The following is a 24,201-nucleotide window of genomic DNA, read 5'->3' as shown; positions in this document are numbered from 1 at the left end:
TGGATTATGAACACAGTTTTATAGTTACAGTGGGGTTTATGAGTGAAGCGGTTGGGTCAGGTATTCTTGTGGCTACACATGGTATGGTTGTTTTGGATTTGTGGTATTCCCTCAAAGGCATGGGTTTGACGGCACACCATGTGTGTGGGATGGGAAATGGTTTATGGTAAACAAGAAGTAAGATGGTCTGGAGAGCACAATGAAGCTCAGGGGGAAGTGCGTGGGGTTGTGGGATGAAGTGCAGCGGAGAGGACGGGTGACGAACGAAAAGTGATGGCATGGTTGGTGTGCTGCGTATTCCAACGGGAAGTGTGGCTCCTGAGTTTTGTAATAGGGAATGTGTGTACAAATGGCATATTGCCTCGTGGGATGGGGCGTCTGTTTGTTGAGTGTTGGTATCCAATGTAGAGCCTTATGAAAGGCATGTATATTTTTGGGCATTACGTTTTGCACTTTGTCTCCTTTTTTTTTTTTAAATATGCTATCTAAAAATGGTACAGCGGTGTTGCTCAAATTGAGTTCAGAAAAACAAGTCACCAAATGCATATACAAAATAACCTTTATTTAAGCTGCACTCATGTCTATGAAGGGTGAATCTATTTAACAATCAGTAGTACCTGCAGTGGGAGCGAGGCAGCGTCCTTGAGGTCACGTTGATATCTCAACAGTGTGCACCTTAATCCACTGAGCTATCTAGCTAACAAGCAGTAGTGTCTGCATTGGGAGCACAGCAGCATCCTTTAGGTCAGACTCATGTCTCGGCAGTATGTGTGTTAACCCACTGAGCTATCCAATAAGCAGACGCACTGGCTCCCTCATGAACACGCCACCACTTAGCGGTACACGCAGAGGCATGAACTACCAACGTCCCACTTGACTATCCGATCACCGGATCGAGTGATTGTTCTCGTAATTCCTCGTGGTTGCCGGCTTGAATATAGGTTAACGAGCTGGACAGCTCGTTCAGTTTCCCGTTCACCGTCCAACTGCAGGCCCTAGCCTTCTTGCAGTTGGCAATTATTCGGGAATGTATCTAATATCCTGATGATGTATCCACAATTCTATGTATAGGATCGACTCCCCGACACCCTACCACAATCCTAATCATTATTTCAAATGTGCAATGGTGTCCCTCTTTATTTATGCTTGCCAAATTGATGAAGTATTTTCAAGCATCAAGTTTTGCCTGAGCCTTTCTGTTTTTTGTATCTTGCTTGACGCATGATTGTTTTCCCACTTCATTGTTTGTCACAAATTCTGTAACATTAAATATATTCCTGTCCGGCTGGACTGCGCAATCTAGATTTAATTGAATGTCTATATTTATTTCATCTCTCCCATTGTCCCTGTGAGGGACCATTGTGTTTATAGCATGCTGCACTGTAAGTGCGGCACGTTTTTCAGGTCGCATTCATATCTCAGCAGTCTGCACCTTAACCCACTCAGCTATCTATCTAACAAGCAGTAATGCCTGCAGAGGGAGCGCAGCAGGGTTTCATGTCACATTCATGTTTCAGCAGTGTACAACTTAACCCACTTAGCTACCCGTATAGCAAGCAGCAATGCCTGCACTGGGAGCTCAGCAGTGTCCTTCAGGTCACATTCATGTCTCGCCAGTGTGTACATTAGCCCACTCAGCTATCCATATAACAAGAAGCAATGGCTGTAGTGGGAGCGCAGCAGCATCCTTTCTAGAGGTTGCGCCCCTGCTGGTCTTGCTTGGGTATGGAGGTGACAGTATGTGGCCAGGACTCGGCTCTGCACCCCCAGGATCCAGCACAATGCTGCAGACACTGCTTCAGCTGTTACGCCTGAGCGATATCTGGCAAGGTTAGAATCCACCCAGTGGCCACAAGGGGGGGGGGGGGGCGCCTAGTGCCATAGCTGTAGGACAAGAGTTGTGCGCACTGAGAGCAGGATATAACCGACATTGATAGCGTTATCAACTTAGGGTGGTAGCTCAGTTGGTTAAACTCTGTCTGTAGGACCACCTCTGGACCTCGACTGATTCAGCCTTACATCTTTCCAAGAGAAATACCAGGAGCGTCCTTGCGTTGGATAAATAAAGCACCTGCTATGCAAGTGACAAGAGGTGATTCATAATACACTGTGCGCTGTATAAACAGATCGCAGCTCATTCAAACGTGCTCACTCCTCTTTTCATGTTGTCAGTCCTCCACGTGTGACTGGTGCTGTAAAGTCCATATGGCGAGATTTGCGATTTGTTTGTGAACTACTTAATATTGAATACATTTAATACACCAAACATACCATGCCATACTATACAGTGACAGGCCATACCCTACCCCCCACAATTTCACAACTAACAATTCCAATTCAAACCACATATTTCCACATTACGAACAACATACATCCACTCCATGCAAACAAAAAAAGAAAAAAACATCTTGTACAACGCCAATAGCTTTAACTTTCCCAAATGCGAGACCGATTGCATTGCAAATGCTTGTTACTGGAAGGGTCCCCTGACTGTATATGCATTGACATACTGTACCAATTTTCCCACTGTGGTAAACATAATTTACCTCGAATCCTTTTCCCCGCAGAGAATTGCAATGCGGTTGTTACAACAACCTTGTTGTAACAACACATGCCATTACTCCGCACAGGCGGGCAACTAGAGCCAAATTTCGGGGGGGGCTGAAAAAGATTTCAGGGGGGGGCTAAGTCTTCGAGCCATAGGCAGAGTGTCTGTAAGAAGGGGCGAAAACGCAACAAAAGCCTCATTAACGTGTAAATGGTCTTTTAAAGACCCGTGAAGTACTCAGGTGCGGCTGCAATTAGACGGACGCCAGCCCGCGAGGCTGTCTCAGCCCGGCTGACACACATGACGGGGGGGGCTGAAGCCCGGTGAGCCCAATGGGTGTTGCGCGCCTGACTCCGCAAGTCGAAACAACGACTTGCGGAGGGGGCAGAAGGTGTTGGATTTAAAATCCAACACCTTTCCTACTGTTGCACATACTGGAGTTGGAATAGTAAATTATACTATTCCAACATCCAGCGCCCCCTAGAGCAAGTCGTGGTTACGATTTGCGGGGTAATGGTATGCGTTGTTACAACGCGGTTGTTGTAGCGACTGCGTTGTAATTGCATGCGGAATAAAGTGGTATATTATACGTTTGCTGTACAATGTCTACGTCCCCCCTGAGCAAGCAATGAGTGGCCTGTGCTGGGTGTTGCTTCCCCTACCCCTCTGGACTGCTAGCTTGTTTTTGTATTCTCCCAGCATATTTAAAATAAGGCCCAGAGGGTGACTGGCGAGCGGAAGCATCACAGAGCAGCCATCTCAGTTTGACTGTGCTGCCTCCGAAAAGTATGTCTTTTAATATCAATGTAAGGTGAAACAACCCCCCCACCCAAACATATATATACCACTTCAAACATGTGAACTGAATAATGGTATTAAGAGTGTTAACACCAACTTTAAATAAAATATATATGCAAACCACGAGTGTGCAATTCCTCATCAGCATGCATTTGCCTTTATGTTACTTTTACACGGCCTTAGCATAATAAATCAAATAAATGCAGGGGGAAGTTGGATCAAACACAAGCTTCTGCAACGAAACTTCCTAAAGCACATCTGCTCCTTTTCTCAGTTTCCTCAAATTGCCTGCCTGCTAAATCTAGAGTTGTCTCCTGAATAGTTCAGAAAACTAAAAGCAATGTCCCGGATGCTGTAAGAGTTATCTTCCGGAGTTTTGGGGACCCAAATATGGTGGCAAAAGGTGAGGTCTGGTGCTTGCCACTACTAGTCCACATGCGACCTCTAAAAGTGGCAGGAGAACCAAGGGCTGTGAGGGCAGGACATCCGGCAGTTTGACAGTTGTCATGTTGGCTCCCAATCCTTAAATGACTACCCTTTGTGGGAGAGTAAAAGTATCCAGGTCTGACAACAATACGCCTGAGGTCACTTTTATCTGAGCTGACTTGTCTCTCTGAACACAATGGTTATATTAGGACAACTATTTAAAAGCTCTATTTGTTTTAGTCAGATTAAAATATCTTATTTGGGGCTCTTTTATAAACATTGACATAAGAAAGCCTTCGGCTCCTATGTTAAGTCTTTCTATGCAACAGTACAGTTGCCAAGTTGCCATATACACTAACAGGGTTGGCTTTAGCGCTAGTGGCACCTGGTGCGACAGTCTTTTTTTGGCACCCCATGACCTCCTTCTTCATGGATTCCCTCACTACCACCATCTAACAGTGCCCCTCATCTCTCCATAGCCCCTCTCTCACATGCAATTCATTTTTTTTATAGTGCTACTCATACCAGTGAAGGGTGTCAGAGCACTTTACATCACACACATTATATAGAGACAATGAATTATATGTGTAAATTAGTCTGCAGGAAATGTTACATAAGATTAGGAGAGCTTGCTAGTCATCCATACTAGTAGGCAGTATATTTTAAGAGTGTTTGGTCTGGAGAAGCACAAACTCAGGGTTTAAAACGTACCATAGTGGTTTGGGTTGGCTTCACTAATAAGAATGTATTTCTACCCAAACAATCACTTTTTTATTAACGTTTGGACAATGACAAACTGGGGATAAAACATAGGGGGGCCATTATGATGGCGGGCGGATCGCCACTGCCCGACCTGCGATCCGGTCCATATTATGATGTCTGCGGTGGGCACGCCTTTCCATGGCGGAGACTCCGCCATTGAAAGGCATGCGGAGAATGATATTGGAGGCCCGTTGGGGGCCCGGGGGGTGGGTGGTTGCACTGGCATACACAAGGTGGCAGGCGTGGTACCTGTCACGTTGTGCATTGCAATGCACAACATGCCTAGTTGATAATGCGGCGGGTGCTGCTTACAGCGGCTGTATGATTATACAACTACCTCCTAAATCACGAGTGCCTAAACCACGAAGGCTGAACAACGATCAAAGCCAAACCCCTAGGTATTGAACCACGACTTCCTGAACCACGAAACATATTCAATTTACATATTTACCGAATCTACCACTACCATCAAAACAGAACATACCAGGAGCAACTTGCTTTCTGACTGCACTTTAGCGGACTTGCAACATTTGTTATCTTGTTTCTCTCATTTGCAATGAACCTTTAGTGGGCCTGGTTGGCAACGACCTGTGTTACATTTAAAAAAAATGTGAATTCCACTATACGATCTGCAATGTGCCAAAGGATTTTCCTCCTGAATTTCTTTCTACAAGGGTGAGCCCCGGAGACCCTGTTTATTATACAAAGATCTACTGGGCACTTGTGGCCGTGTGAGTTATCGGCGGTGTGCTTTTTTATGTTGAAGGTCTGCCCGGTACTTTTGAAATCAGCGCTGAGTGCCTAACTCTGCCTATTATTTTGGGGAAATGCTACAATTCTTCCTCTGTTTGTGGAGATTAAACTGTGGGTCTCCTCTCTAAGGCGTAACTGGTCTCATGACAGACGACACACTCCCCCATGCCATGCCGGCCTTTCAGACCAGAAGAGCCAGTTTTCCCTCTAGAATAGTCATTATTAGCGTTGTTATCATTACTGTTCTCATTATTTTATTACTAATTATTACAATTCCTATTAGTAGTAATACTCCTATTGTCAGTAGTAGCAGCGATCGCGTTGTTCCTCCATACACTTAAATCTGGAGACCCCTGCCTTGCGCCGCGAGCTGCTGACGTGTTCATACATGAGCCACAGTCTGGACACTCCACACACAGAGGAAGAATGGCAGCATTTCTCCAACATAGGCAGAGTTAGGCACATCACGTGAGCTTTGACCCCTTTGCCATATCGCAGGAAGTGGCCTTTGTTTTGGTCTCGGGGATATCGCACATCACATAAGGACGCCTTTGTCTCTGGGGAAACCTCAGAACGTCTCACACATTTCATGACATTCTGATCTGTAACTTCAAATTATCATAAAAGCAGATAAGAGGCCATCGCAGGAACCAGAAGAATAGCATGGGCATGATTTGCAGGCTCTGGCAATGCTCAAGAATGATGCAAATGTGGCCCATGCCAGATGTGTATTCCCAGCAACCTTTGCATCAATCCATCGTGGCAGCCACAGCTCCGAAGTGACTCTCCTTACTAAACAAATAAATATGTCTAAGAGGTTCTCACCTATCAAACATTTACAAATAAAACGTTACTAGGGAAATGTCAGTAAAAATCGGTGTAAAAGAACTAAGGAATAGACTATGTTTCCCATTACAACAGTAACTCTGTACATTCCTTGTATACATATTAATTTAAAATTAATCTAAAATATGTAACCAGAAAATATATCTCCCCTGAGTGGATGATGGCTGCCTCTGTTAGAGGTTACATAGGAAAATAATAATTAAACTTACCTTTGAAAATCGTAGCTCAATCAGTCGTTGTAAATGATGTAGTGGTTAAGGAGATCGTGGTTCAGGTCCAGGTCGTTGTTTAGGAATCGTTGTTAAGGCTGCTCGTTGTAAAAAAATCGTTGTTAAGGCCGTTTCCTCCCACCAGCACCGTCCGCCGCAATGTTAAAAGCCAGAATGCCCCCGCCAGTGTGACGGGCGCATCCTAATTGGCCTTGCAGGACCGCCACACCTCTGGCAGTCGGTGCAGTTTTCGGCTATGGTGGCAGGCGGACAAAGTCCGCCCGCCATCGTAATGGGGCCCTTAGCGTTTCTAACATATACCTTGCAGTTTGTATGCAGGTCTTTGAGGTTACTGTGATATATTAGGATTGTAACTTTTGAACTGCAACTAATGAAAGGACCTCTGTGACAAAATCAGTAAACCACTGAGCTAGTCACATAAAATACAGTTCTGTGATCTACATAGTACATGTACTTTGCAGCCGGCATATGAATCCGTGCGACTACTTTATGATGAGCCAAAACTGCCACCAGACAAAGCTCCAATCTCGCTCCGGCAGGAACATTAATCACCAGCGTTATCTTGACATTTTTATTGCTGCCTGAAAACTGGTGGACACACAAGGAAGTCTGCAGCAGGTGTTTCTAAACCTATACTATTTCAAAACACCATCATTTCTACCCCCTCAAACTCCCACCCTGACACCTCCCCCACCCCCCGAGGACAGTCACACCACCCTAAAGCCAGGCATGTACTTTAATATACATCATTGGAAACTTTGAACAAAAATGTTGTTGGAAGGCTTAGATGAAAGGGGAAGTGTCACACACTGCTAATGAAGCCTCATTGACACAGCACTTGAGGATGTCCCTGATTGGAATGATTTAAATGTGGTAACCATACTCTTGTATATTTCACGCCCCAGTAGGCCCCACCAAATAGCAGCCACGAAGCAGCAAACCATCAAACATTTCACACCAGAACAATCCCTCAAGCAACAAATTCGACACTGCCAAACACAATACAACACCAAACAACATCACTCCACAGACAGTACCATATAGTGCACAACGTGCAAAGTACATCTCCTTGTATAGTGCTAACTTTCCAACATACTAAACATCTGCATTGCACGCCATACTAAATGACACTTGACACAATCTATAATGTAACACAACAAAACTGAAAGTTGACCCTACACTACGCTCTCTAACACCTCACTAGGCCACTCCTTTGGCCAGTTATAAGTCAACATACACCCCAATGGGAAAGTGTTGTGTGCAGCGACATTTTCATGGGAGGTTCTGTGTGGCCCCGCCCCCAATATGCAGTGACCACCAGTTGCACCTCATTATACGGGTATTCAGACAAAATATCTAAAAAAAAATCCCCATACCAAAATACATCGGGCCCATTAAGATGTCGGGCGGTGGCACCACCGCGGTGCTGGCGTTGCGGAAAAAAGCTATTTTCCTCCCGCAAGCAGCGGCCCTCACGTCTGCCATATTAGTATGGCCAAACATAGGCCATTTCCCGACCGCCGAGGTGCGACGCGTACCGCCATCAAAGTGCACCCGCCACCGCGGCGGTGGAAGCCAATGGAGACTCTCTGCCATGCGGAATGACGTCAGACCCGCTCCACAAATTAGGATGGCTCAAACAAGCAGACGCACCGCAGCGGAGACACTGCCCAACCAGAGACGGCAGAAGCTCGACAGCGGAGCGCAAAACCAGATTCCCGGTCACGACCGCCATAGACCCAGCTCTACACGTCTTTCCTGTGCTGTACCTGCTACATCACCAGGAACTCATGGACCACCGCCGGTACGCAACAACACAAACATAACACACAACACTCGTGCAGACACAGGGTCCAAATCCACATCAGACACCCTAGGGGGGACAGGGACACATCCACACGGGCACCCACACATCACCCACCAGCCACCCCTCTGCATCCTGGACACACAGCTACCACCACCATGCAGCAATGTCCCGGTCACGTCACAGCAGCGGCAAACACAAGGAAATACATGCACACAATGCAGAAGGCAGGACAAGTGCCAGGCATGGGCATGGCACAAAGACCACAGGGCCACATCCCCTCCCACCACACACTAGCACACCCCATGAAGGCACATGCCATATGCCCCTCCTGTGCACCCTATACACAACAACAAGCCAGGTCAATACACACCCTGCACGACACAACAAACAATCATGGAGGCAGGCACTGCAGGAGTGGCTGCACAGGAACACACAGCACAGTGGCACAGGGCCAGGGAAATGCACACACCACCACAACACCACACTCAGGGAAACAAAAATGAGGACAAGCAACAAATAAACACATACAAGGAATTAACATCCAAATGGACACACAGCCTGCACAGTGACACATACATACCACAGACTGACACAAACGCACATACACACCTCACATGCCAACAGCAATGGAGCACAACAAATAGGGAAAACAAAGTGGGCTGCACACAAATGGAAGTCCATGGAGACACACATCAAGCATGTGTACATCACATCAACACAAGGAACTGAGAACAACACCCTCACACCATCAAAGCACACATGGCTGGCACAGTGAGTGAACTCAGAACAACAGACAGCTCAGTGCAACAACACAGGGAGACAGCAAGGCAAACCACGTATAGGCACACGGATGAAATGAAGGCCCTGAAGTCAAACTGTGAACAGCCACACATCCATACAACTACTTCACAGGAGTAAACCAGCAGCACTACACACAGGGCCCATATACACGTCCCAGGACTGACAAACACCAGTAGGAATCTACACACATGCCCCCCTCACACCAGCAGCACACAACACTAGTGCCAAACACACTGAAGGCTGGCAATATTTGCCAGTCAATACACACACAAACAACCACACACCCTGGGGTCAGCTGCACACATCACACACACACACACATGGATGCCACCACAAATGTCAAAACAAATACAACAGACAAACACATAACCCAACAGAAACACACACAGAGCCACAACAACAACAACAGACATGCCCTGTGCAGCTAAACTGGGGAAAGGCAACGGGAGCACAGACACAACAGGAGTGCACAACCTCATCACTCAGGAACAATGCACAGACAACATTCCACAACACACACAAGAAGTGCACCATCACAGAACAACACAGTCACAGCAAACAAACAACATATGCACATGCAGAACAATCACATAGCAAACACAGCAGGATATCAGGGGATGCACACCAGGTAATCACATGGCAACACACACACACAGCACTGTGTGCACACCAAGCATACCAGCCACACACAGACATCAGTGACAGAAAAGCAACCCACACAACACCATACAGCACAGCACAAAGACAACAGCACACCCAGGAAGTGAAGCAATAACACAGCCAGCACAAATATATCCAACACAACACCCAACAGATGCACAAGTCTGGGACACAAAGGTGGAAACAACTTGACCAGAGGACTGGGCAGCACACACAGTTGAACTGCATAGGAGCAACCATGTCTGACAAATAGCACCAGAACATCACACATGATCCATTGGGGAAATGCCCTGAGTGACACATTTACCCTGGCCAAAGAACTGCACCATAAAGCACAGTGTCACAAATGAACTCATGGGGAGGCACACACACATATAAACCAAGGGGACAGCTGACACCAAAGTGAAGTGTACTGCATGTCAGTAGGGGACATGGTAGGAGTGTACCATACGCAAAGAGAGGGAGTGCAGACCCACAATGGGTAGGCAGCTGAAGCACAGATAGGGTATGGAATGACAACACACACAACATGTCACACTGGAGGCAAGAAGGCACCATGTGACAGCAATGCATGAGAAAACACAACCACAATGGCAGTGTGGAGCAGCAGGTCTGCACAGTCTCCACAAACAGCAACAAGACACATGGATGTGCAACACAACACAACACTGACTTGCCAGTAACACTCTCTGCATACTCACAAATGATAAAAACAACAAGTAGGAGTCAGACAGAACTGCAAGGACACACCAACACACTGCATAGTGCGCAACATACAACTCGCACATGGGCATACAACCACATCCACATGGATGAACAATCAAAACAACAGGCACACAGCTCCTGGGTGACACATGTGTGTAGTTGACAGTGCAGATGCATGTACACATCAACACTCCCCACAAACTCACCCCCTTCACACTACCTGGTCATCCAAGAGCACAAATGGAAAGTAAGCCATGGGATTAGGATGACTGGCAATCACAAGATGACCACACACATACACCACTAGGCACACATAAAGGAGGAACACATATACATGATAACCCTGGCCAGCCTGCCTGCAATACTGTGTGCAGAAACCCACTCTGTGCTGGCAGTGCCCCCCAACCTGACATGTGTACAATATACCCAACATGAACTAATTAAGTAAATGACCACTGCTATGCATTGTAAATTGACACCATTGCCCACACAAGTATCTGGGTCAAGAAGAACTGAATACCCTGTCACCCCTGAAAAAAAGAGAGTAAGTGAGCCCAAAACTTGACTATGTTGAAGTGACACACAGACCATGTGGCACAGTAAGCCATTTACACACAGCAAAATAACTTTATTCAGTAAGGACACTGACAAAATAGACAACAGGAGCAACTGTCTTTATTCACATATTGCACAGATAGGTCCCATGAGACGAGAAGAACAAGGCGCAAGATGCAGAGCATGTCCATGAGAAGCTGCACAGGTAGGGGGCACACAGCAGTGAACGACAAGGCCAGTGGGCAGAACAAAGTGCAGAATGAGTCCATGACAAGCTGCACAGGTAGGGGGCACACAGCAGTGAACGACAAGGCCAGTGGGCAGGACAACGTACAGAGTGAGTCCATGAGAAGCTGCACAGGCAAGGGCAAAATAGCAAGGCCAGTGGCCAGTACAGAGTGCAGAGTATGTCCATGAGAAGCTGCACAGGGAATAGTTCAACACAGCAAACAGCAACAAGGCCAGTGGCCAGTTCAGGGTGCAGAGTATGTCCATGAGAAGCTGCACAGGGAATAGTTCAACACAGCAAAGAGCAACAAGGCCAGTGGCCAGTTCAGGGTGCAGAGTATGTCCATGAGAAGCTGCACAGGGAATACTTCAACACAGCAAAGAGCAACAAGGCCAGTGGCAAGTTCAGAGTCAATCAATTAATCAATCAATCATTTGTAAAGCGCACTACATACCTGAAAGGGTCTCAAGGCGCTGGGGGGACAACAGGCACACTCAAAACCACCACAGCTGCTGCAGGTGCAGGCGCTGCCAGCCCCTCTGGTGATGAGCTGGACCCAGCGGAACGCTTTGCCTGGCATCGCCTCTGCCCCCCCCTTCCCCTGTTTACTAGGTGTTACCCCTACTGTGCCCTCTGCCCCCTGCTTCACTGGGCTTGGAATGGGAATCAAGGTGGTTGGTCATTTTGCCTTGGAGCCCTTCTTAGGTGTACCCTTGGCATGCACCACCTCCTTGGTGGGCACATACAATGTGTGCATCTCTTTGTGCGATGCTTTAGGGGCAGGAGAGTCCTTGGATGGGGATGCCACTGAGGCATGTGTGCCTGAGGTCTGCTGCTTTGCTTTTTGTCCACTGGTGTCTCCTGACGGGCTTTTCTCCCTGTGCTCTGGGATGGCTTTGGTCTTCTGTGGGAATGGTGTCTGCGCCCGGGACCGCTTGAGTTGCTGCTGCTCTGTGCTTCGTGTGCTGTATCGTGACTTTGACATATGTGGACCGTGGTCACTATCGTCAGATGTGGCCACTGCCAGGGGGGTGGACAAAGGGACCGGAGCTGGACTGTGAGTATGTGCCTGTTGCAGGGCAGACGTCATTGTTGATGACAAAGCCTGGACTGTCCGGTGCAGCCCACCCACGTCTGAATGTATGCCCTCCATGAAAGCAACCACCTGGGCCAATTTCTTGTCATGGTCAATGAAGGCATTGAGGAGAGCCGTCTGGCCTACACATAGCTGGTGCAAAAGGTGCACAGACTCAGCACTGATGGCAGCATGGGGGACAGGGGAAGGGGCAGCGGTGCCAGGGGTGAAGGACACTCTTCCCCTCTTACTGAGGCGGACACGGGCAGCACCAGAGGAAGTGGCTGGGAGGGTGGGCACTGGCCGCTGTGTGGTGGAAGTCGATGTAGAGTCCCCGTTCCCTGTGCCCTCCAACTCTGAGGCGCTGGTGACATCTGTCTCAGTGGGCTCGTGGGCAGCTGTTGTGCTAGTTTCACCCCCACTGGTGTCCGTCTCCTGTCCCTCCGTGACCACAGGTTATGCTGCATGAGAGAGAGAGATGTAGGGTCAGGTCAGTGACAGCAACAGAACCAACATATGCAAACAATGCATCACAAAAGAAGACCAAATCAACATGTTGCACACCACCCTGTGCAATCACATCGTGCCAACTCACTATATTGACTCAAGCAGTGCGTGGAACATGAAAACTCAGGCATGAGTGAGCCATGTGATGACCACACAGCTGCTTGTGGCTCTGTTCAAACAGACACACAACTAGCTCTGAGCACACCTAGGGACATGATGGGGGCACAGTACTTTTTGCCAATGACAGATCTGGATGGAACAGGAGGGAACAACACAGACCCAGACTACAACATGACAGTCCACAATGGACATTAGCCCATGCCACCCACCATGTCGTACCTTGGGGGCAATAGAATGGTGCGCATTGCTGTCAGATGTGTAGACCTCTCCAATCTGGGTGCATGCAATGGACGCATTGATGTACGCACAGTCAGATTGGGCACACTGCCGTTCCCTCCCATGGGATTCCCAAGACTACCCCAATGCAGAAGAAACCTGAAGAGCACAACTCAGAATGTAATGTGAAGGCACTGCATCCAAATCACCTTTGTAAGTACAGGTAGGGTAAATGCATGTCACCGGCACCCAGGCCAGCAGCCACTTACATGCCACAGCATCACACTACCAGCATCACATAGGCCAGCGCTGGCACAGGCTCTGTACACATGCAGCCACTCCCAGCCAAAGTCAGACTCCCCAAATGCCCACCCCTGGCTTGCTGCTGATGCTCCTTCAAACGTGCATCCAGCTCAGGCTGTGCCACCACCAAGATGCGCCCCATTAGTGGTGTCATGCTGCGCCGTGCCAAACGCCTAGTGCGAGGAAGCAGCCCCAAGGTCATCTCCGCCACATTCTTTGCCAGCCGGCTGATGTCGTCCCATCTCCTGTGGCAGTGGGAGACCCCCAGAGCAAACACCTTCGCTGCAATGGCCCACCACACGGCCTTACGCTGGTGTACTTTGAGCTGCAGGCATGGGATATAAGAAGGGGGGACTGATCAGCGACACAGTGTCATGTACCAACATCTATCAGTATAGCAGCAAGATACAAAATCATCACATATCCAACGATATGTCAATCAGAGACTATAGTACAGCTCACATGGGACACCTGCATGGGAAAAGCTGATGTTAAAGCATGCAGGTGTGAGGGGGAACACTTTCCCTGCACATCTCACGCACATGCAGGATGCCAGCACTGAAACACCCATGTAGCCTGCCCACATCTCCAGTCCATTATTGGCTTGTGCAACACATACATCACATGTCAACCTGTGTTTGGGGGTGGACTCACTGTGTCCAAGACTGCACAGCCATCAATGTCCCTGTCCTGTGAATAGATGAATGTGTCATGGTGGTCAAATTGAGGGACATGATCTCACAAATACAAAATGTCATTCACAAGGGCAGTTGTGTGCAAAATACAGTGCTGAGATGGCCCATAGCTGGAGTGCAATGTGAAAAGACTGATGTCATACTCTGTAAGTTCAGTGAGGTGTCCATGTCTTTGTAGGTGGGGACTGTGCAGGCCAGCTTGGCTCACAGTGAGATGGACTACAGGGGCACACAGCCATCCAGCCAAGCACTCACTGTCCTGACTACAGCATGAACAACCTTCTGTGTCACTGTATGGCTGACAACACAACACAGGTCACTCATACATACATGTGAAGGGAGGGAAAGCTGTGGCATTGGGTACACACACCCTCCAACTGGAGACAGCATGTTAGGCAGTGCATGACACTACCCCACACTTCCAGGCACATACAGCATCAGTCCAACTACATGTGTGGCCCCCCTGCCCTACCCCCCCCCCACTGTCGAAGACTTACCACGACATTTGGGGTACCATAGCCTTGGGTACTGTGTGAGCATCTCGTCCACCAGGACCTCCAGCTCCTCGCTCGTGAAGGGACTGGCACGGATCTTCTCTGTCCTTGCCATCACTGTGGACATGAGACGACAATAGCAGAATTGGGTGGTGAGGCAGCAGTCCCTGGAGGCATCAGCAGGTGAGGGTCTCTGGCAGCAGTCCCTGGAGGCAGCAGCTGGTGAGGGGTCTCTGGCAGCAGTCCCTGTAGGCAGCAGCAGGTGAGGGGAGCAGTGGAAATGTGAGGCTCACTCCCACATATATATAGCCCGCTGGGGTCATTTTAAAGGTGCCAGGTTGCAGCAATTGGTGGTCCAGGTCTGACTCTTTCAAATGCATCCAATGACCGCCTCCGCGGTGGCGGAGCATTACTACCGCGATCTTCAAAATTGCATCATGTCACCGCAATCATGGCTCCTATTGGCTGTTAGGGCATGCTCCATGGCAGTGACACAACGCTGGGGCCCAGGGTGCGCTACCATGATGGTGCATCTTTCAAATGCAGCCAATGTCCGCCTCCGCCGTGCACGCCTACCGCGATCTTCAAAATTGCATCATGCCACCGCTATCGAGCTTCGCATTGGCTCTAGGGCAAGCTCCATGGCGGTGACACACCGCAAGGTCCCGGTGTGCGCTACCGCGATTTCAGCAGCGGAGCATGGCAACCGCCATTTCCACATGTCTCCATGCCTATCAGTACTGCACTTGTGTGAATGGGGGTGCTGGTGACACACCGCTGGGGCCAGGCGGTAGCTACCACGATTTGGGTGCCATGCATTGACACGAGGCATCGCGATTTCGGTGGCGGAGCATGCCCACTGCCATATAGGCATGTCTCCATGCCGATGACTACTGTACTTGTATGAAGGGGGGTGGTGGTGACACACCGCTGGGGCCAGGCGGTAGCTACCGCGATATGGGTCCCATGCATTGACACGAGGCTCCGCCATTCATGCGGCGGAGCATGCCAACCTCCATTTCCACATGTCTCCATGCCTGTCAGTACCGCACTTGTGTGAATGGGGGTGCTGGTGACACACCGCTGGGGCCAGGCGGTAGCTTCCACGATTTGGGTGCCATACAATCGCAATGCCCATCTGTCAAACATCAACAGGGCACAGTGCCAAGATGGTCAATGCACGAGGCCAAACTTCCATTTACTCCACTGATGGCTACACATGCCATGTTTGTGTGTGTGTTTCGTAGATTGGCCTGTACCCACTCACATGTCACTTATGGATTTGATGTTGGTGTAGGCAGGACAGTGTTGTTCTGGACTCTACAATATGTACACATGTCAATGTGTTGAGGTGTAGTGACAATCACAGCGATGCTCGTCTCAATGAATGATGAACTATTTTGCATTGTCTATCATGTCTGCTCATGCACACATGCGTCATTCCAGTGCTGACTGTGGTCATTGTGTGGTGGATGTGTGCCAGGTTGTAATAACGCATTGAGGTGTGACAGGTACAGCAGCTAGGTATGAGATAGTGGGCTAGATTAGTTACACGTATGCTGGATGCTATACTCCCAGGCGTGCCCATTTGAAATGTGGCCGTATCCCTATGTGCATTCACGTTGACCAAGGTGGTGTTTGAGGTACTTGTCTTGTGTAAGTTGACAGGTGAGGCCTTTGTGTACATGAAGGTGTCCCTACATGTGAGCTGGTCTGTTGGTCAAGATTGATGTCAGTCATTGTTGTCGTTGTGTCATCCAGAACGTGATGTGCACATCTCATGATGTATTGCATTGACATGTGTTCACTATCATCTCCAATAGGAGGAGGCCAAATTTGATTTGTCACTTGACGGTGCTGAAGGACATGGAGGATTTTGCGATCATACGGAAATGCCGCCTGGACAGAGCCACCCTGAGAACCCTTTGTGATCTGTTGGAGCCCGTCCTGCAGCCTCGCAGGACATATCCAACAGCTTTCACCACTACTTATAAGGTGATGGCGGCCCTGCATTTTTTTGCCACTGGATCGTTCCAAGAGACATTGGCCAGCGCTGGTGGGATGTCACAACCGATGTTCAGCATGGTACTGCGTGATGTACTGTCCGCCATGATGCTATACAAGGACTGATACATCCATTTCCCCAGGGGTGCTGAATTGCCAGCTTTGAAGGGAGACTTCTATCCCTTTGGACACATCCCCAATGTTGTTGGTGCCATTGATTGCACCCATGTCGGGCTTGTGCCACCACAGGCAAGTGAGCACATTTAACGCAATCACAAGCATTACCACTCCATCAATGTGCAGGTTGTGTGCCTGGCAGATATGACCATCTCCCACATGTGTGCCAAATTCCCAGGCTTGGCCCATGACTCCTACATCCTGCTGAACAGCATTGTGCCCCAGCTGATGGCTAATATGCTTCCCGAGCATGCATGGATTGTGGGTGAGTATTCCTAGTCGTGTGGCGTGCTGGGTGTGTGACCTGCTGCCCTCAGCCTCTACGACATTGCAATGTCTATTTGTGTTTGTCATACCTAGGTGACTCTGCATATCCCAACCGTCCCTGGTTGCTGAGCCCACTGCGGAATCCCAGGACACCGGCTGAAGTCTGCTACAATGAGGCCCATGGGAGGACATGTCGTGTGGTGAAGCGTACTTTTGGTCTGCTCAAGTCACGTTTCCGCTGCCTGGACAAGACCTTAGGTGCACTGGCATACTCGCCCGGGAAGATGTGTCAGATTGTACTGGCATGCTGCATGCTCCACAACCTAGCCATTCGCAAGGAGATTCCCCTGCTCCTGGATGATGGTGAGGACCCAAGGCCCCAGCCTGCAAACCAAGCCGTGTCCAGTGATGAGGACAGTGGAGAGGCGGAGTTGACCTGCGTGAACAGCTCATCACCCGCTACTTTACTTGAAGGTGGGTGTCAATGTGCAACATACCCATTGTCTGCTGATATTGCTGTTGTCGTGAAGGGGCATGTGAGAATTGTAGCAGTAGCCAGTTGTAGACTCAGTGGTGGTTGGCAATGTTTCTGGGACTGGTCATTTTAGAACATCTACAGGACGTGTATGTTGACACTTGTTGCCCATTGTGACATGTGCATGTTGGGTTATCCTGATGGTAGGAGTTGTGTGATGTCTGTGATGCCACACCCAGACCAGTGAAAGTAGTTCTGTTTTGTTTCCCTAGGTGTCATCGACTTCTCCTTGCCTACATACAGCCCATGCTCCTGGTACATTGTGATCATGTTGAAGACTGTACATCCTGTACTAAAGATGGAGCAGACACAACAACATGTGTGTAAGGATATTTTATTTGCAATGGTGAGATGCGAGGGGCGGTACATTTCCATTGGGGGGTGGGGGGAACAGTGAGTTGACAGTTGTGGTAGATGAGATAATCGAGTAGTCACCACATTGATGCGGTGACCCAGTCCAACAATTCACAAGGCAGTGTGGAGAGGGTTGCCATCATGGCTGGCTCTGTGACTGGCGTCTGGCAGGTGCTTTGCCTCCAGATACTCCCAGGGTCTTCTTGGGACGGCCCCTTTGCCGTTTGGCAGGGGGGGGCCTGCTGCAGGGCCAGTGGTGTCTGAGGACTCACCCCTCTCTGTGGGCGCAGGGCAGGATGGTGAACTGTCATCGTGCGGCCCATCAGAGGGAGGTGGAGGTGTTGTCTGTGGCGCATGCCTGTCTCTCAGTACCACCACTTGCTGGCCCAAGAGGTCCATGATTTGTCCCATGCGGGTGTCGATGGACCTCATCAGCTAGATGAGCTTGTGCAACAGATCATCCAACCGGCTCGTTCGTCCCTGGGCCTGTTGGTATGCTCACAGGTCTCTGGTGATGTGTTCCAGGGATTTGGTCCCAGCCTCCTGGTGTCCATGGGTGACCCTGCCTGTTAGACCTGGCACCTTGGCGTGAGTCTCCCTTCCACTTTTTTGTCGCTGTGCCTCATGTGTTTTGCTGGTGTTAGCTGCTCAGAGCACTGTGCCACTGCCAACCAGTGCCACAGTGCAAGTGCTCCCTATTTAAAAATGTATATGTTGGTTGGATTCCATGATCGGCTTATTTGGTTTACTGTCAGACCCCAGTAAAGTGCACCAGGAGTGCCAGGGCTTGTAAATACAAATGCTGCTGGTGGGCTTGCAGCACTGGTTGTGCCACCCACAGAAGCGGCCTGGTAAAATGTATCTAAGGTCTGCCATTGCAGAACCTGCGTGCAGTCTGGTACTGTCATGCTGACTGGGCAAGTGCACACACTTGCCAGTCCCTAAAACCTTCCCTTAACTTCATATCAGTCACCCCTATGGTAGGCCCAAGGGCAGGGTGCATTGTAAGCATAAGGTAGGACAAGCCCTGATGTGTGTGGCATGTTCTAATAGTGAATTACAGCCATTTTCGTTTTTCACTATTGTAAGGCTACCTGTTCTCCATAGGCCAGAATGGGCTGTTAGAATTGTTACATTCTATGATCCTAACAGACCCAGGGAACATGGTAGAAATTCGAGTTTAGTATGTCTGAACTCAGAATAATAAAATACATCTTTTAGTAAAGTTTATTTTAATATTCTGTGTTTTCAAATACCACTTTTAGAAAGTTGGTATTTGCTTGCCTGACCATTTCAGCCCGCCTCTGCTATTATGTGTATCTGCCTGTCTGGTTGTGTGAGTGACAGGGCTGGGGAAACCCAGAGGGGCAGGGCTAGGTAGCCACTTTTAGAAAGTTGGTATTTGCTTGCCTGACCATTTCAGCCCGCCTCTGATATTATGTGTATCTGCCTGTCTGGTTGTGTGAGTGACAGGGCTGGGGAAACCCAGAGGGGCAGGGCTAGGTAGCCTGGTGGTGAATAGGAAGATTGGCAGTCAGATGGGTGGGAGGAGTACACCTGGGCTCTGAATAGGGTTGTGCTCTGCTACCACAATGCTGGCTCCACCTCCTGCGGAGCGGCTGATGTCTCTGCCCTGCACTCTGAATAGAAAGGCAGAGTCGTGTCAACAGAGTGCTCAAGAACTGGTTTGGACTGGGCAAAGGCCCCTCAACCCCAGAGTAACAAAGGAATTAGGGGTATAAGTATTGGGACCCTGCTCCCAAGAAATTAGATCCTGCTGAAACAAGAAGAACCTCTGCCAGAGGAGAAGGAACTGGGAAAGCTGTAGGAGGAGTACTGTCCCTGACCTGGGGGATTGGCCTGCAGTGGTTGCCTTGCTGCTGAAGGAGAGGAGAAAGACTACTAAAGACTTTGCTTCAACTTGTGCTTTAAAAAGATCTCCAAGGGCTTGAACTGAGCTTGCCCCCTGAACGAAGTCCCAGGACCAGTGGACTTCACCCCCAGCTCCTTAGAGTCTTTTGGAAGTGCCTGCTGCTGTTGTTGGCCTTCTGAGGGACTGCGTGTCACAAGGAGCTGGAAGCGCGATGCAAGGAAGAGAAGCGTGCCGCCGTCGGAGCCGCTGTCGTCGCATCTCGCAGAGAGTGTCGCCGCTGCAGCATCGCATCGAGCGGAAGCGTCTCGCATCATTCCGGAAGTGTCTTGCAACGCCGAAGAAGCGTGTCGCCATCGCAACCATCGTAGCTGTCGCATTGCACCACATCGAGAGAAGAGTCTCGCATCGAGGAGGAAGCGTGTCGCCATCGCAGCCATCGTAGTTGTCGCATTGCACCGCAACCAGAAAAGTGCCTCGCATCCACGGAGAAGCGTGCCGCCGTCGGAGCCGCTGTCGTGGCATCTCGCAGAAGGGGTGTCGCCGCTGCAGCATGGCATCGAGCGGAAGCGTCTCGCAACTTCGGAGAAGAGTGCCGCTGCCAAGGCCGCCTTCGTCGCATCTCGTCAAGGGTGACGCCGCTGTAGCTGACGCATCGAGTCGAGTCTTCTCGCAACATCGGAGAAGCGTAACACATCTGGAAGATCCCGTCTTTATTTCTTTTGCACCAAGAACTTCAAAGCATCTGCATCGCTGCAACACTTTCGTTGCCCTGCGTGTCGCATCTAAGGTACATTGACTTAAAGTGTCGCATTTAAGAACTTAAGAGAATCTAAGCAATCGTCTACCAACTAAGCAACCGCATTGTGTATTTTTAATCGTTTAATGGTCTTGTGATAATCCTATATAAAGAATCCATATTTTTAATATAAATACCTGTGTGGTGTCCATTTGTAGTGTTGTCACTGGGTTACTGTATGTGTTCACAAATGCTTAACCTATAACACTCTGAGATAAGCCTTGTCTGCTCGCGCCAAGCTACCTAGAGGGTGAGCAGGGGTTATTTTAGGAGTGTAACCCCTTACCCTGACTGGAGGAAAGGTTCCCTGCTTGTCACAAGTACCTACCTGTGCCAACCAGAGAACCCAGATTCTAACATCCTGTACTAAAGATGGAGCAGACACGACAACATGTGTGTAAGGATATTTTATTTGCAATGGTGAGATGCGAGGGGGGGTACATTTCCATTGGGGGGTGGGGTGGAACAGTGAGTTGACGGTTGTGGTAGATGAGATAATCGAGTAGTCACCACATTGATGTGGTGACCCAGTCCAACAATTCACAAGGCAGTGTGGAGAGGGTTGCCATCATGGCTGGCTCTGTGACTGGCGTCTGGCAGGTGCTTTGCCTCCAGATACTCCCAGGGACTTCTTGGGACGGCCCCTTTGCCGTTTGGCAGGGGGGGCCTGCTGCAGGGCCAGTGGTGTCTGAGGACTCACCCCTCTTTGTGGGCTCAGGGGAGGATGGTGAACTGTCATCGTGCGGCCCACCAGAGGGAGGTGGAGGTGTCTGTGGCGCATGCCTGTCCCTCAGTACCACCACTTGCTGGCCCAAGAGGTCCATGATTTGTCCCATGCGGGTGTCGATGGACCTCATCAGCTGGATGAGCTTATGCAACAGATCATCCGACCGGCCCGTTCGTCCCTGGGCCTGTTGGTATGCTAGAAAAATTGGAAAAATTGGAATGGACGGTTGCACTCACAGGTAGATAAAGTTTAATTAGGTCGTATCAATTTAAGAATGTTTAGGTGCTGGTGAGACCACCTCCTAATCGAAGAGGTGTGGATCAAACTAGAAGAATAAGCGTCTTAGGGAAAGACGACCTCACAATAGCACTCTGTAGCGGAGGAGCCGCTTTAATAAAGTGATGCAAACGATTTTTCGTGAATTTGTACTTTTTAATTCATATTGAGTTCATATGATTATTCACATGGTCTTTATCAATTCATGCTGACGTGATGGTGGTTTGAGACCACGAAATTATATTATATCCATCAGAGAACGTTAAGCCAATTATTTACAGATATCCCCGATGCATTTCGGGACATGCCCTTCGTCAGGGGGAATTCTACAAAAAAAATAGATAGAAGAGGAAGTAAGCCAGAGATCCAGGACGTATACTGAATACAAGAAATCAACGGAACTAAATTAACGATTTTATAAACAGGGTAAGAGCGGTGAATTAGTAAAGGCACAGAAATCGATAATCAGTGCAGAAAAGCGGGAATGGGGTGGGAGGGTGTGGTAATACGTAAAGCAAGGTAAAGACAACACCGAAAAAAGGCAAATGTCGGTTTTCACGACGTGGGTGAAAATTTAACGGAAAATGATACATGCGAACATAATTCGAGTGGCGTGAAACCACAAATGTATTTGACAAGTGCGACAGAAGATAACCCCCAGATTATTAGCGAACAAATAAATACCTGATTGGCCACGAACGTGTAAGCGGTAAAGAAATCCAGTAGGAGTGAGTAAAACTAAGCCACCTGAAATACGGAGTTAAATATGTGTAACCCGGAAGTAATAAGCCCGAAATAGGAAGTGGTGAACCCAAACAAACGCGCAAGATGGTCACGTGATTAATGAAGATAGAGGACAAACTGACATAAATAGAAAAGAAAGACTAGATGTAGGGGCAGAAATAATACGACAATGAAAAATAAGGAAATATCAAGATGAGAAAAAATCGAAAATGAGAAAAACAAGTTGCATATGAACATAAACAGAAAGACAAAAATAAACATATTAAAGGGGTGAAAAAACGAAAAAAGTAGGTTACATGTAAACATAAACGAAAAGACAAAAATGAACATAGTGGAGGGGTGAGGTACAGCAACGAGACTACATAACAGGGTACAAAATCATGATTACAGGAAACAGCTGTATTCAAAACGTTCATTAAGCCCATATGGGTAAACTGAATTCAATTTGTGAATCCAATAAAGTTCACGCTGTAATAACACAGCTCCATTGTCTTTGCCTCTTTGTGTTTTGACTTGTTCCAGAATCAGGAATCTGAGTTGGCTGCAGTTATGGTTGTTCTCCATGTAGTGTTTTGCGACAGTGGATTTGATGTTCTTCGTTCTGATGTTACTTTTGTGCTCAATAAGTCTCGTTTTCATTTTTCTTTCTGTTTTGCCCACATAAGGGAGTCCACACGGGCATTTGAGCAGGTACACTACGTTGTTGCTGTCGCATGTAGCTGTAACTTTGAGTTTGATGGGTGTGCCTTTAGAGGGATGCATGAGGGTCGCTGTTGGTATGCTCCCAGGTCTCTGCTGATGTGTTCCAGGGATTTGGTCCCAGCCTCCAGGTGTCCATGGGTGACCCTGCCCCTCCCACCCTCCCACCTGCCCTGCTGCCATGGACCTGTTGCCTCAACACTGTGGGCACCCGCATCCTCTCCCTGACCTCCTCCGTCGATGGTGCGTGCTGGTCATCCTCTGGGACAGGGAGGGTGTTGCAGGCAGCACTGATGGTGGTGGTGGTGGTGGCGGTGGCTGAACAGGTCGTGACAGCAGGGGTCTGCTGTGAAGTTGTTGTTGTCGCAGATTTGGTGGGGGGGACGATGGGGTCCTGGGACCTGTTGCTCCCTGGCACACCAGATGGGCCGGCTTCAAGTTCAGCGTCCATGGAATCCTGGGAGTCAACATCCGAGAGTCCATGTACCGGGGGGGGGGACAGGCTCTGCAGGTTTCTGGTGTTGTTCTCTGCAGTGAGTTCTTGGTCACCTGTGGGTCAGATGGGTAATGGTCATCGTAGTGCACCCGGCAAGCTTTGTGTTAGCTGTGTGTCATTCACTTTTTGTACACTGCACAATTGACAGATCATCACATTGTTTACTATGTGCACAACTGTGCTTCCTGACATGATGCAGTGGTACAGGCATTACTTGTCCATGGTGTGATGTGTCAAGGCATACCATGCGACCCATGCACAATTAAGAATTACAGGGATTTGTTGCCATCTAAGGCCTGGCACAACATGTGTTTAATTGAGAACTCATTGTTTATTTGTCTGACCTGGCAGACATCACATCTGGCCATGGACTGGCCATTGTCATCTCCTGCATACCTTTGTCCTGTCATGTGCATATCTTGATTTGTACCACCACACATGCTTTCATATTTTTCGAATGGTCCTTGTTGCACTTGCCCCATGGCGAAGCACATGTAACTAGGCGCTGTGCATGATTGTGCCCTGACTTTCTTCTACTTGTGCATTGGTGTGTCACAGTTTGGTATCTGTGACAGTTTCCTTAGCTTGCCTGTGTGCACACTGTGCTTGGAAATGGGGTAGGTATGCCTCTTTGTGCAATGGGAGGGCTGGTGTTGTCATATGGCACCATTTAATTTGTGACAAATGGGTGGGTGCATGTACTATGTACTTACCTGTAATGTC

The sequence above is a fragment of the Triturus cristatus genome, chromosome 2_1, assembly GCF_964204655.1.
Source record: "Triturus cristatus chromosome 2_1, aTriCri1.1, whole genome shotgun sequence".
NCBI lineage: Eukaryota > Metazoa > Chordata > Amphibia > Caudata > Salamandridae > Triturus > Triturus cristatus.
This window is presented reverse-complemented; position numbering follows the sequence as displayed.